Below are 9,011 nucleotides of genomic sequence, written 5' to 3'. Positions count from 1 at the left end.
CTTGGACCCCTTCTTTTTCCTTTCTTTTTTTTTTTTTAATTTTTAAATTTATTTTTGAGAGAGAGGGAGGGAAAGAGAGAGAGAGAGCAGGGGAGGGGCAGAGAGGGAAACATAGAATATGAAGCAGGCTGCAGGCTCCAGGCCCACGTCAGCACAGAGCCTGACGCGGGGCTCAAACTCTTGAACCACGACATCATGACCTGATGGCAAGTCAGATACTTAGCCGACTGAGTCACCCCGGCACCCTTCTTTTTCCTTTCACTATCTGAATAGCAGGTGACTCTCTTTGGAAAGGTCATTTTCTAGAAGGAAACTATTTTGGCCCCTAAATCGTAGTGGCAATACCACCCCCCCCCCCAGTAAGGAGCAGAGAGGATCTGATGGGTTTGGGGTTGCAGCAATGCCCCTGGCTGGACTCATAGCCCCGAATTAGCCTTGCAGCGAGCACAATGCAGACACTCCCTCCTCACAATGACCTTTGGAGTGATGCGTGGACAGTCAGTGCTGAAATAGCAAGCATGTGCAGGGCAGGAGTCTTCTATGCTTTGAAAAGGAATCGCTCACTGGAGGACTAAAGTTTAAACTCAGTATACACTCTTTCAGCTTTTTTTTTCTTTTGAGTTTCATCTCTGCACTGGGTTGTACAGTACCTTTTGGCTCCCTAAAAGGTATGTCCACCCAGGAGCTATGCATGTGACCTTATCTGGAAAAAAGATCTTTGCAGATGTAATTAAGTGAAGGGTCTTAAGATGAGATCATCGTGGGGGCGCCTGGGTGGCGCAGTCGGTTAAGCGTCCGACTTCAGCCAGGTCACGATCTCGCGGTCCGTGAGTTCGAGCCCCGCGTCGGGCTCTGGGCGGATGGCTCAGAGCCTGGAGCCTGTTTCCGATTCTGTGTCTCCCTCTCTCTCTGCCCCTCCCCCGTTCATGCTCTGTCTCTCTCTGTCCCAAAAATAAAAAATAAAAAAAAAACGTTGAAAAAAAAAGATGAGATCATCGTGGCTCATCCAGGTTGGCCCTAAAAAAATAAGAGGAAGTCACCAATAATAGGGAGAGAAGATGCAGGGAAGAAGGCCATGTGAAGACAGAGTAGAGATTGGAGTTAGGAAGTCCCAAGCCAATGAACATCTGGAGCCACCAGAAGCTGGAAGAGGCAAAGTAGGCTTCTCCTTGTGGCCTTCAGGAAGAATACGGAAACAGGAGAGCAGGGAGGATGTTGTTGCAGTTGTCCAGGTGAGCGATGGTGACAGTCGTGACCAGAGGGGTCGCGGGGAGGTGGTAAGGAGAGACCAGATTCAGGATGTGCTTGGTAGATACAGCTGAGGGGGAGTGCTCATGGGTTGGGTATGGGAAAGGAAGGAAGGAAGGATGATGCTGTGGTCTGGAGCCTGAGTAATTAGTGGCTGGTAGTTCCTAAGAGCAAGAAAGATTGGAAGAGGAGCAGTTTGGAGTGAGTGTGAGTGGACAGGGTTGGGAGCCCTGTCTTGGCAATGTTAAATCTGAAATGCAGATTTGTCACCCAACTAAAAAGAAAAGAGTTTGGAGATCAGAGGGATGGTCAAGACTGGCTATATAAATTTGGAATCCAGCAATGCAAAAATGGGTGAGTGGACAATGGTGACTGGACAAGGTGATCTCTGAGGGCCCTTGTGGCTACGATTATATGAGGACTTACTCTTCCTGTGCCCTCAGACTCTCTCAGCCTGGCACTCCTTCCCTTCACCCTGGCACGCCCAGAAGCTTCCCCCCATCTTTTCTCTTTAGATGCTTTTTCCTTTAGGAAGCCTCCTGTGATCTTCCAGGATACAAATGACCCCCTTTTCCTTAGACTTCTTGTCACACCCATGTGCCTTACCAATATTCATCATTTTCCTTCTAGAGTGACTGGGCATTCCTCTCTTTTTTTATTTCCCTCAGTGGCAGCAACCAGTCTGGCACATCATGAGTACCTCTAAATGGCCTGTGTGCCAGGAGGCAGTAAAACATGACGGATAGAGAGCTTGAGCTCCAATGCCAGACAGGATGGGATTTGCAGCCCAGCTCCACTACTTCCTGGCTCAACTTCTTCAAGCCTCAGTTTTCTCATCTGAAAATGGGAATTTAAAAACCTGCTGCAGTCCACCCGATGTATGTGTGTGTATTTGTATACATACTCCTCTATACATGTGTATCTAATATCTTATATGTTATAGAAAAGCATATGTTCACCAAAAGATATGAACAAGAATGTTTATATCAGCAATATTCATAATGGCATAAAACTGGAAACAACTCAAATACCCCATCAGCAGCGGAACGAATAAATTGCATAATGTCTTACACAAGGTAACGCTACATGACAACAAGAATGAACAAACTACAACTATCTAGAATATGAATAAACTTCCCAAGCATAATAGAAGCCAGACACAAAAGAGAAGACAATTTGTATGATCCATTTATGTAAAGTTCAAAAGTAGGAAAAAACTAATCTCATAATGTTCTGTTTCTAGATCTTTGTTTTGGTTACATGAATATATTCGCTGTATGAAAATTCATTGTGTTGTATGTTTATGATCTGTGCTCTTTTTCCTTATGTCTGGAAGACCACAATAAAAAGAGGCTGAATGTAAGGACATCACAGTCCCTGGGGCATAATAAGTGCTCAGTGTATATTAGTTATCGTGAAGGAACGAAAGAACCCATGTCTTGCCCTCAAGTGAAATACATTAACAATCAGAACCATGGACAGATCAGAGTCTGCTCTCAAGGAAAGCGGAAGGGAAAGACATTGATCTCAGGTCTGATCCTGGGGACTGGAAGAAGGAGAGAATCTGAGACCTTTCCTCTTGGATTAGTGGTTCAGTGCCTTCTGGGGGGCAACCTTCAAGGCAGAAAGGAGACTATTCTTAGAGGACCATGGGTATCTGTGTGTGTGTGTGTGTGTGTGTGTGTGTGTGTGTGTGCTCATGCAGAATTTCATTCCATTTTAAAAGGTCTGCAGCTCTTATTTTTCTAAGCCAGTGAATACTGAAATCTCCCCAGAGAGGTCATTCCTGGACTTAGCATATCCAATAGCTTGCTCAGGCTCTGCAGGCTTTGCTCACTGTTTGGGCTTGGTTAGGGGAGATAGGAAAGAGAGCCCAGGCAGGATAAAAACAACCTATGACAGAAGATCTTCTCTCAGTCATGCCCAAACTCCAGGAAGAAAGGCATATCTTGTTATCAATTGAAGGAGCTGCTTTATTTGATAGTGAGTTCCCCATCACTAGGAGTATCCACACAGAGGCTGCACAGCTACCTGTCAGGATATTGCAGGGAAAACTCCTGCAAAGTGAAAAACTTACCCAGGTGACTTTCAAGGGCACTCCAAGTCTAAAATTCTATTATTTAATTCAACACAACATTCCCTTGAAGGCATGAACTGCTTCTCTATGCATTGCCCCTGCTTATCAGTACTTTTCCTTTTTCCTGAGAATTAAAATATTTCATACTCAGTAGGAAATTTGAAAAACAGGTGAGCAGAATTACTTATACCATTGAATGAATACTACTCAGCAATTAAAAGGAATGAACTACAGATACACCTAACAACTTTGATGGGTCTCCAGGACATTATGCTGAGTGAAAAAAGCCAATCTCAAAAAGCCACACACTATATGATTCCAGTTATGTAACATTCCAAAATGCCAAAATTATAGAGATGGAGAACAGATTAATGGTTGCAAAGGCTTAGGGATGGTGGGAGAGGAGATGGGTGTGGCTATAAAGGGTTGCATCTTTGAGGTGATGAAACAATTCTGTACCTTGCATGTGGTGGTTATACGAATTTACATGTGTGAATAAATGATGCAGAACTATACACACACTTTATAGCAAGGACATTTTTCTGGTTTTAATATTGTACTAAGTCATGTAAGATGTAACCATCGAGGACAGTGGATGAAGTGTATGGGACTTCTTTGTACCACCTTGATAGCTTCTTCCAAATCTATAATTATTTATAAAAATAAATAAAATTAAATTAATTTTAAAAATTTAGAGCACAGAAAACCCACTGTTACTATTTTAGCATATTTTTATGAATTATTTTCTTCACACAGTTGTGATCATATTGCATATAAACTTTGTATCCTGAAATTTTTTTCTTTTTTTTAAATTTTTACTGTTTTTAAATTTATTTTTGAGAGAGAGAGAGAGAGAGAGAGAGATGGAGCATGAGCAGGGGAGGGGTAGAGAGAGACAGAAACACAGAATCTGAAGCAGGCTCCAGGATCTGAGCTGTCCACACAGAGCCCAACAGGGGGTTCGGACTCATGAACCACGAGATCATAACCTGAGCTGCTTATAACCTGGCCGCTTAACCAACTGAGCCACCCAGGTGCCCCCTGAAATGTTTGTTAATAGGATATCATGGGCATTTCCTCTGTCCTGAACTTCTCCACAACACCATCGCCATACTAGTTATTCCCATCAGTTGGAAAATGGATAAAGAAACTGTAGTATGTTCATACAATACAATATTATTCAGCAATGGAAAGGAACAAACTGCACCAATATGGATAAATCTCAAAAACATTACATTGAACAGAGGAAGCTTTACACAAAATAGTATACGCTATATGCTTTCAATTATATAAAGTCCCAAAACAAGCAAACAATCTATGATGGAAAAAAATTAGGTTAGTTGTACCTCTGGGGTGGGGGTGGGGGATGAAGTGAGGGCAGGGATTGAGTCGGAAGGGGCATTGAGTAGGAAGGGATTGAGTAGGGCAGGGATTGAGTAGGGCAGGGATTGAGTAGGAAGGGGGAACTTTTTGGCATGTTGGTAACGTTCCATATCTTGATAGGGATTTGGGTTACACAGGTAAATGCATTTGGTAACATGTAGCAAATGTATGCTTAAGATTGAGGCATTTCATTTTATGTAAATCTCCTCTCAAAAGTAAAAACTTGTAAATCAATACTGATCCCCTTTTAATGAAGTGCATGCTGAAGTATTTACAGGAAGTACACTGATGTCTGCAACTTCTTTGAAATGCCTCAAAAATGAACGAATTGTTGGGGGGAAAGAAGGATGGGTGGGTGGGTGGAACGGGTATGTGATGAAGCAAATAGAGTTAAATTGGAATGACAGTCTAGAAGGTGGGTATACCACTTTTCTGTCTGTTTGTAGATTTTCATTATACACACACACACACACACACACACACATATATATATATATATATATTTTTTTTTAATTTAGACAAAAATCACTTGGAATCTTTGGTACAATGCAGAATGTCCCCCATCCCAGTCCCCCCGGCAATGTGACTCCCTGGCCCGGGCCTGGGACCCAGTGTCTAGATCAGTTTCTGTGGAAGATTCTCGGCACACTTGAGCCTCTAAGGGCTCAGTCTCCCAGCTAGGTCCAAACATGAACCCTTTCCAAGCATCCGTCTTCTAAAAAGGTTTCTCCAGAGTCTCTCCCACCTCTTTGCTGAGGTTCGCTGCTTCTGTCCTATGGCAGCCACCGCCCGCAGAAGTTAGCTCTCTTTACTGAATTCACAAAGGCCTCCAAGGTCTAAGCTGAGCCCAGAAGATTCTTTTTTCTGGGGGGAGAGGGGGTGATAAAACATAATAATACTCTATAGGGAGCATATCCAGCTCCAAGACTTCCCCTCCAGATTATAAGGAAGTTCTCAAAAATAGCTAAATTTGCTAGAGCCTGGCCCACTGCTCAAGGGAGGGAGAGGGAGTGGAATGGGCAAAGAACTGAGGTTGGTTCTCTTGTCACTCATGGATCCGGTTCTAAGCCCAGCTCTTCTAATCTACCAGCTCTTCAGGCTGAAACCATAAGCTAATCTTCTTCTCTGCACTTTGCATGGAATCACTGCCAACCTGGATGCAAAAGTCCCACGGATGGTCCCAGGTTTGGAGTCTGCAGGGTTGGTCTCCCTGAGCATCACTTGTCCTGTCTTCACCACATTCAACCCCTCCCAGACCATGGCAACCACAGGCCCTGATTGAATGTACTTCACCAGGCCGGCAAGGAATGGACGGTCCTTCAGGTCAATGTGGTGTTCCTTGAGAAGGTCTTCAGAAGCCTGAATTGATTTCATAGCAGTGAGGAGAATCCCTTTTGCTCAAAACACTTGGTGATCTCTCCCACGAGGCTGCGCTGGACCCCATCAGGGCTTGATGGCAATGACAGTTGCTCAGGCTGCAACTCCCGCAGCCCCTCTGGGGCTGCCGGCACCGGAGAAGCCCAGAAGGATTCTGAGGCCTCTTTGAGCAGCCCTAGCCCAACCCATTGCATCGCTGAGCTCTACAAGGCTCACACTTGGGTAGTCACAGGGTGTCACAGACTTGCTGTGAGCCAACACTCAAAGAAGGAGAGAAAAACAGCCAATCAAATGACAGTTTCCCTTAGGAACCACTCCTCCTCCCCTCCTCCTACCCCCAGGGTTGCCTCTCTGAGCCAGTTTTCCTGGTCTCCAGTCCCCTGGAGATGAGACCTGAAGAACATCCAACATCCCCTGACTCTGGTAATTGACCTGGGAAGCCGGAAGGGACGTGGCAGGGGCTCAGGGGAGGCAGAGCCCCAGGTGCTGCAGGAAGTGCAGCTGTTAATTTAGTGGCTTCTTCCCACCCTGGGAGAGGGAGATGGGGGAACTGCAGAGGCCCAGGAAGCAGGGGTCTTAAAGGGGACAAGACCCCTTTCTGACCCTATCAGAAAGAGCCACGTTATATCCCAGGCTTCTTCATGGGTCATACTCGGGATTTGTCCTGTCCTCTGGGGCTCCCTGGTGGAGCTACTCAATGGGAGGGAAGCCTGTTAAGGAACCCATGTGACCACGCTCCCTCTGAGAAGCCTTAGGGAGTCCCTGGGAGAAAAGGACCAGGAGAGGGCACTGTAATGCCCAGCTCCAGCTCCAAGGGGTGGGACAGAGTAAAGACTAAGGAAATCCCCTGAAGGGATCCACTGAAGCTTCAGGTGGTCAGACAAGAAACAGCAGCAACAGCTGCAAAGAGGGCCCCTTGACAATGCCCAGCCCAGGGCTTGTCTGTGAGAAGCACCTGAACTGTAACCACAGCCACATCAAAGGTTCCTTGAGTGTGGTCCTCAGTAGCAGCAGCATGATCACCTGGGACCTTCTTTTGCATGTCCAACACGCAAATTTTCAGTCCCCTTCTCCTTCCCAGACCTATGAATCAGAAACTTGGGGGCTAAGCCCAGCAATCCACAAGCCCTCTAGGTGATTCTGACAAATACTTAAATTTGAGAACCACTAGTATAATCTGACAGATTCTGGAGCTGGGCTGCCTGGAAAACTTCTATTCACAAATTCATTCACATTCATCGAGTATTTGTGTATTTATTTATTTATTTATTTTTAATTTGTTAGCGTTTATTTATTTTTGAAGGAGCAAGAGACAGGGCACGAGCAGGGGAGGAGGGGCAGAGAGAGAGGGAGACACAGAATCCGAAACAGGCTCCAGGCTCTGAGCTGTCAGCACAGAGTCCGACGTGGGGCTCGAACTCACAAGCCGTGAGATCATGACCTGAGCCAAAGCCAGAGGCTTAACTGACTGAGCCACCCAGGTACCCCTCATGAAGTATTTATTAGCACCTTCTGTGTGTTGACCCTGTGGCAAGTGTCACGAGGAGCCCAAAGTGGGGTGAGTGATAGCTCCCACCCTCCAGGCAGACTGATAGTAAGTACAAAAGATGGGTGAAGAGCCCCAGGAAGGAGCCCAAGTTTCTGGTTAGGATGATTAGAGAGGACTTCCCAAAGGAGGTGGCCTTTGAGATGGACCTTGAAGATTTAGAATCAACAGAGCAGAAAAGCAAGGCACTTCTAAAACCAAAATCTAACTTAAAAAAAAAAATGTTTATATATTTTTGAGACAGAGAGACACAGGGTGTGAGTGGGGGAGGGGCAGAGAGAGAGGGAGACTCGGAATCTGAAGCAGGCTGCAGGTTCCACGCTGTCAGCACAGAGCTGGGCCAGGGGCTCAAAGTCACAAATCATGAGATCATGGCTTGAGCCAAAGTCAGACACTTACCCGACTGAGCCACCCAGGCACCCTCAAAATCTAACTGTTAAAAGCACCTTATGGGGACGTCTGGGTGGCTCAGTTGTAAGCGTTCAACTTTGGCTCAGGTCACGATCTCACTGTTCCGGGGTTCAAGCCCCACATCGGACTCTGTACTGACAGCTCACAGCCTGGAGCCTGCTTCAGATTCTGTGTCTCCCTCTCTGTCTGCCCCTCCCCTGCTTGCATTCTGTCTCTCAAAAATGAAACATTAAAAAAAAAAAGATCAATGAAAGGAAAGAAAAATATTCATTAAAAAATAGGTAAATAAAATAAAAGCACCTTATAGCTTTGGGGATAAATTCAGGTGCATCAGCCAAGCTTCTCCATGATCCAGCCCTTGTCTCCTTCATTAACTCTATGTCCTGCCACTCTACACCTCCATCCATAGATTTGAGTAAAATTGAATTTCTCATAGAAGTGCGCACACAGCATGCTATTTCTTTCTTTTCTTTTTTTATGTTTATTTATTTTGATAGAGAGAGCAAGTTGCTAAGGGAGAGAGAGAATCCCAAGCAGGCTCCTCATTGTCAGCACAGAGACCAATGCAGAGCTCAATCCCAGAAATTGTGAGATCATGACGTGAGCCCAAACCAAGGATTGGACGCTTAACCGACTGAGCCACCCAGGCGCCCCAGCAAGCTATTTCTTATTGCCAGGGCTTCGCTTAGCCTGTCTCTTCTACCTGGAATGCCCTCTTTGTGTCTCTTAGTCCAATACCCACCCGTTCTTCAGGACTCCTTACAGGCGTTATCTTCTCCAAGAATCCCTCTCCTCCAGGTCCCCAAAGGCCTGGAACACTGGTCCCTCACTGTCTTCACTGCACTGTATTTAAAAATCTGCTTTACGTTAATCCTCCCCCCGTTGGAATGTGAACCTACCGTAAGTGGGCATCTTCTTCAACTTTGTGACCCTAGAGCCTAGCACAGTGCCTGGCATGCAGTGGGCTTT

The 9,011-nt window shown here is 45.6% G+C and overlaps 1 pseudogene; it reads right to left on the bottom strand.

Moving 5' to 3' along the window:
• Positions 1-5,753: 5,753 nt before the first annotated feature.
• LOC115526464 lies at positions 5,754-6,279 on the bottom strand (annotated as a pseudogene).
• Between the last annotated feature and the right edge of the window lie 2,732 nt (positions 6,280-9,011).

Source organism: Lynx canadensis, chromosome D1 (genome assembly GCF_007474595.2).
Source record: "Lynx canadensis isolate LIC74 chromosome D1, mLynCan4.pri.v2, whole genome shotgun sequence".
Classification (NCBI taxonomy): domain Eukaryota; kingdom Metazoa; phylum Chordata; class Mammalia; order Carnivora; family Felidae; genus Lynx; species Lynx canadensis.
This window is presented reverse-complemented; position numbering and strand designations above follow the sequence as displayed.